Below are 6,835 nucleotides of genomic sequence, written 5' to 3' on the forward strand. Positions count from 1 at the left end.
CTTTTTTAAATGAACTCTTACTTAGTTCCCAAAACAATCATATGAAGTAATACTATTATCCCCACTGTAGAAATGAAGAAATACAGGCTTGAAATATAAAAATGAAAAAATATAGTCAAAGGGATTTTCTTGAATTTACACAGCTGGGAAGTGGTGGAGATGGGCTTCAAGCTCAAAACTCTGATCTAGAGCCTGAGTCATGGTCACAAAGACCCTTTTGCTGGAGATGTAGAAATTTTGGTCTACTCTGAGATAGGGTCAAAGAGCAGCAGAAGAGGGGTGAATCTCCATGAGCAAGGTGCTCTTTGTGACTATGGGGTTCATATAACAGATTTACTGAATACTATTCATTCATATATTCATTCGATAAATATTTATTCATTGAGCGCTTACTCTGTGTCAAGTGCTGTGTTTATTGATTGGGGGGAAGGCAAGTGATCAGTAGTAAAAGATAAATCAGGCACAGGTTCTACTCTTAAAAAAACTTACTGCTGGATACTTGAAGATACAGCAATAAATAAGACACTATGCTCTTTGTCTTCACAGTGTTTATTTTAAAAATTCAAACAGTAAACATGCAATTATAATAGTGATGAGTATTTTAAAGAATACCTATAGTATGTTTTGCAAGCACATACTCAAAGAACTCTACCTATAGGTGTTTTGTTTTCTTTCAACTCTTTTGAGTTTTCAAAAATGTCAAAAATGCTGAGAATACTAATTTTATAAGATAGACATAAATAAATATCATTTTTAAATACAAGATTAAAAGGGATATGTGTCATAAGAGCTATAGGTAAGTAAATACGAGAATTCAGAGGAAGAAGGAATTGCTTCCGGTAAATGTGATACAAAGCAACTATATGGCCTAGTGGTATTTGAAGGAAGAACTGATATCAAAGCTGTACTATCTATCTCTTTTAGCATGAGAGGCATATCAGTTATATGCACTGCCAATGCAAACCTGCTTCCTAACTGGGAGCAATGATGAAAAGGGATGTATTTTTGAAAACTCAGAAGAGCAAAAAGAAAACTCACCCCTTTGATGGTAAGTGTGAACTCATGACTTACATTGGTCATGAAAATTTTAGTACAAGTATGTCACTTCTTTGAAAAAGCTTCAAAAGATAGTCATTAATTTGTCTTTCTCTCCCCCATCAAAGTAGTTCTAAAAGTTTATGTCATAACAGAGCCTCCATCACCATGGGTGCCTGAGTGGCTACACTGAGCAGAGTCCATGTTGACTTGTCTCATACCTATAGCATGAATTCAGAAGTAGGCTATTACTATGTTATGCCATAGGCATTTTTGAATCTCTGTCACTGTAGCATAACCGAGCTTACCCACACAGATCCAGTGAAGAAAGGATAAACTGTTCAATAAATTAATCTTAGTCAAATGAGTATTCATATAGAAAAAAATGAAAGGGGATCCTTATCCCACAGCATACACACAAATCGATTCCACAAAAATTAAAAACTTAAATTAAAAACTTTAAAACTTTTAAAGAAAACAAAAAGACATATTTATGACCGTGGACTTAAAATTATATCTTAAATCAAACACAAAAAGTCTTAGCCATAAAAGGAAACATTGGTAATTTTGACATGAAAATTCATGTTATAAATACAATACCAAATTCTGATGCATAAAAGAAGAAAATGATAAATTAGATTTTATCAAAGTCTAACAAGCCATTGACTGGGAGAAAATATTTGCAGATCCCATACCCAATGAAGAACTTGTATCCACAACATATAAGCACTCAAAATTCACTTATAAGAAAACACAATCCATTTTTTTTAATGGGCAAAGATATGAACAGACACATCGCCAAAGAAGATATATGTATTGCTAATAAGCACACCAGAATGGACACATTTTAGTGTCCATATGATGAGGCAAAACTATGGACAAAGTGAAACAGGACATAAACTTCAAAAAGTTGTAAAATATTGTCCCCAGATATCAAAGCCAATGTTGCTAAAGCTAAGACAGAGAAGATTAGGGCAAACTTGAAAATAGTGTGCAACATCTTATTTCTGCCATCAGGGGTAGTGGCCCCATTTATACTACTTTCTGTCCCTGCCTCCAGTATATGTTATTAACAGATTTTGAGAAGGGATGTCTGAAGAAAGATCAATGTGAGTTCTATAGAAAATTTCATTTTAAGGGGAAAGAAAACAAAACTGACCTTCAAAATCATGATGGGTGAGGAGGTAAAGCAACCTTTCTTCAATAAAAAATTGAGAATTAACTATAACGCGTGTTAAGAAGTTTTTTTATGCTGTAACTGGAGAAGAAAGTCTTTCCACCACAAAAAAAAAAGAAAGAAAGAAAGAAAGAAAGAAAGAAAGAAAGAAAGAAAGAAAGAAAGAAAGAAAGAAAGAAAGAAAAAATATAAGCAGCAAAACAATGGAGAAGATATTTAAAACAGCTATGATTAACAAAGAATTAAAGATTAGTATTTATTTAAAATAGAATCTTTCAATAATAAATAGATTAAAAAAACAATAGAGAAATAAGCAAATTAACTGTCATGCATCTCATAAAAGAGGAACTATAAGTAGCAAATAAGCATATGGTTAAAAGGGTAATCTCATTAGAAATCTTTGAAACCAAACTAAGAGAACAATAAGATGTCATTTTATCACTACGAAAAAAAAAAGAAGAAAAAAAAAAGAATTATGAAGATACCATGTAGGTAAAAATATGAAACAATGGGAACTTTTGTATATTACTATCTCAAGTGTATTAGTTCATTCAATTTGGAATTTGGAAAATAATCTGGAATTTTTTCAAGTTAAACATGGACAATTTCACTCCTAAGTACATAGCCTAGAGAACTCCTTGTATCTATGTACCAGCATATATGTATTAAAGTGTTCACAGCAGCATTGATTGCAATAGCCATATATATGTAAAATATACATATATGAAACAACACAGTAGGAAAATGGAATGATATGAAATAGTCTATAACAGTGAAAATGAATGAACTATATCTTCAACAACACAGATTTATTTTACAAACCCAATTTTAGTTTTTAGGATACTAGCAAGTCAAAGAAGACTTAGTATAACAGCACCTTATAAAGCCTAAAAGTTACGCAAAACTAAAAAATATATGTAATAAAATGATTTTTTTTAAAGCAAAGGCAAGATGATCCAGGGTGCTGGTTTTCTCAGAGGGTAGGAGAGGAACAAGGGAAGGAAAGAGCAATTTAATTCTATAGCATTGGTGGTGCCTGGTTCTTAAGCAGGGTAGTGTGTTCATAAATAATCATTTTATAATAATGGTTCAAAATTTATACACTTATTATTTTATGTGGCAAATATTTTATAATAAAATAATTTCAATTAAAAAATACAGTAGATAGAACACAATGAGGTGATGAGGAAAATGAGTATTTTATATAGGATGGTCAGGAAATGCCTCACTAAGGTAACATTTTAGGAGCGACTTCGAGGAAATGAGGGAGCAGGCTATGCAGATATTTTGGGAAAGAGCATTCCAGCAAGGGAGAACAGTAAAGGCCCTGAAGCCAAAATGGGCCTAACGTGTTAGAAGAGTATGGAAGAGCCCAGTGTGGTTGGAGTGGAGGGATCACAGAGTGAAGTCATAGAAGATAGAATGGTAGTGACTTAGGTAAAAGTCAGATCATATAGGACTTTCTAAGATAAGTAAGAAAGTATGAAGCTTATTGAGTGATAGCGGAAACTGTCGGAGGATTTTAATTAAGAGAGAGTGACATCATATGATTTCTTTTCTTTTCTTTTTTAAACAACTACAGCACCTGGTCTTCCTAGGTGGTCTCCCATCCAAGTACTAACCAGGCCTGACCCTGCTTAGCTTCCAAGATCAGACAAGAACGGGCATGTTCAGGGTGGCATGGCTGTAGATAATCTGATTTCTTTTTAAAAGGATAATTCCAGCTGTTATGTAGTAAAAAGACTGTTGAAGGCAAAAATGGAAATTGGTTAACCAGCTGAAAAGTAATTGCACTAGTCCAGGTAAGAAATGATGGTATTAGCTGTAGTAGAAAAATCGAGAGAGATTAGATGTTAGATATGAGCAGGACTGTGAAAGAAAGTGAAGATGCAATGCCCCTTGTTCAAAAATTAATAATTTTTAGTTGTGTTGAGTCTTGCTTGCCTTCATTCAGTCATCTTTGTATAAATCCAATGGTTTTGGTTTTTGTTTGTTTTAACAGTTTTAAGGTGATGTTCATAAAGAGCACAGCCAGTGAAAGGAAATCCTAAGAAGATGTATTTCTTTACCAGAGATGTGTCATACCATCCTTTGGATCCTCTGCTGGAAAAGTAAAATCAAGCTTCAAATAATGCCTTTTAATTGTATTCTTTATTATTACAGATGTAGGACAGTACAGCATCATACCTCTGTGGATGTAAAATTTCTTATACCTGCTTTATGATATGCATTAGTGACATTGCTTTATCAGAACCATTTTAATGACTTTATTCTAGAATGTTTTCTTTCCAGATGATGATTGAGAAGATAATTTTAAAAATCATGCCAGATATCACAATACTAAGAGAACTTTGCTGTTTTCTGGGTTTTTGTTTTTACCTTTTACTTTCTTTTTTAACAGCGAGTGCTGGTTGTCTCTATAATTTTGCTCAGATTATTATAGAACCTGGAAAAGCTATTGCTGTTACTGGTGCATAACATCTTTTTGTATAAATAAATATATACATACTATATATATAATTTGGATTTTTGGAATCTTTAGCCGTGCTGTTAACTTTGGAAAAAGTGTCCCAGTTCTACCATGCTGAGTTGGCACTGTACAGAAATTAATAGCCATATTAGTCTAAAAATGTCAAGCTTAATTTTATTTCCATTTGTACAGGGATAACATACAGTATTAAATATGTAAGGTCTTATCTACATGAGTTTCATTACAGATACTAATAAAGTATTTTCTAAATAATAAAAAAGTATTAATAATTTTGAGATGACAAGAGCAAAGCATTAAATCAACCACCAGACCCTTTTAAGGGCAAGCTTCTGTTTACTACACAGGTCAGGTATCCATGAAGTTGGCCCTGAGCGCTGGAGGAAGAAGAGAGTAAATAATTATTCCAAAGCTTTTTACCCTGAGCCAACTGGAAGAATAACATTATCCTTTACTGAAATTGGAAGAACTGAGAGAAGAGCAGTTTCAAGAGAGAGAAATTAAGATTGTGGCTATGTATGTGGTAAATATAACATATTTATAAGTCATCTAAATTGAATTATCAAATAGGTGGTTCAGTATATAAGACTGAGATTAAGGGGAGTAGTCGAGACTCAATATATAAGTGGGAGAGATGTCAGCATATAGCATAGGGTTATAGATGTAATTATCTAGGAAATAGCATAGGTAACAGTTCTCAAATGTGAGTTCTTCAACATACCAACATTTAGACTTTGAGAAGGTAAAGAGAAACCAGGGAAAGAGCTTAAGGAGCATCCAGTAAGCAAGGAGAAGGACAGGAAGCCATAGTGACCTAGAGCCCACTAAAGAAAAATCCCAGAATAAGAGTGATCCCTGTGTTAAATGATGAAGATTCTTCAAATAATTAGGGGACTGATAAGTAACCAGTGGGTCTGGAAATGTGAATCTTATTTGAGGCCTTGATAAAAGCAATTTTGGTAGAGTGGTAGGGACAAAAGCTTGACTCGAAGGGGTTTAAGAGAGGAGTGTAGGAAGAAGCATGTAGACAAGTATAGAAATTTTGCAGAATTTTTTTCTGTAAAAAGGGGCAACAAAATGGTTGGATAACCTACTACCAGCATTTTAATCCTTATAACTACCCTGAAAACTAGTATTATCTCTATTTAACAGATGAAGAAACTGAAAAATTAGAGAAGATAAATGACATTGAACACAACACTGTTAATGATGGAACGGCCAGGATTTGTATTCATGTGTTTGGTCTCAAAGCTGCAATAATTCTGCTCCATTAAGCCACATCACTATCATCTTGGTGTCTATTAGTTTAAGCAAAAAAAGATTGCCTGTATTAAAATATATGCTTATTCTAGATTGGGTTTCTAAACATATGCTATGTGAGTTCAATAGGACATTAATAGATATTACGTAAATAAGGATTTCTGTGATCAAATACATACCCAAAATTTCAGACCAAATGAAATTCAATAGGTTTTTTAAATCCAGGCTCCCAGGTAACATGAGCATATAATAAAGTCTTCTCTCCTTACTCCAAATACATTAGGAAAAAAATATGTACAAGTTTAAAAACACTTAGACATACTCAAAACAAGAAGATCTCCATGTCCTAAGATGAAGAAGAAATTCAGAATGGCAAATAGGACCTGTAAATTTTAGATCACAGACAAGATATGATAACTGAGGAGAGAAGAAAGGAACAAATAGAATAATAAATGTACCCCACAATTGATGTAAACAAACATTGGTTTTCCATGTGAAGGCGGCATTTGGCATCATACTTTCAGTATAACCACTCTCTTTGACACTTTGATTTCATATGGAAAAATGTAGCCTTTACCAGTAAAGATTTAAAACAAACAAACAAACAAACAAATAAATAAAATAAAATAAAAATAAAACTGTACTAGGCCCTGTGATATTGTCTCTTAAAATTAGAAATATATATTTGGTCTTCCAGTTTTTGGCACAGAACTAAAACTCTTGGAATTTCCCAAGAAAAAAGCAATTAAGGTGTCTTTAGTTATGTTAGTGAAATGGTTTTTAGACTACACCTAAGGATGGGGACTGGCTGCCAAGAGAACAAAGTGATTAGAGAGTTGAAACTTTCAGCCCCTTCCCACCCCCAGGCCCCAGAG

The 6,835-nt window shown here is 33.3% G+C and overlaps 1 pseudogene; it reads right to left on the minus strand.

Moving 5' to 3' along the window:
* Positions 1 to 3,785: 3,785 nt before the first annotated feature.
* Positions 3,786 to 3,904, minus strand: LOC120583401 (uncharacterized; annotated as a pseudogene).
* Between the last annotated feature and the right edge of the window lie 2,931 nt (positions 3,905 to 6,835).

This window comes from Pteropus medius, unplaced genomic scaffold (genome assembly GCF_902729225.1).
Source record: "Pteropus medius unplaced genomic scaffold, Ma_sr-lr_union100, whole genome shotgun sequence".
NCBI lineage: Eukaryota > Metazoa > Chordata > Mammalia > Chiroptera > Pteropodidae > Pteropus > Pteropus medius.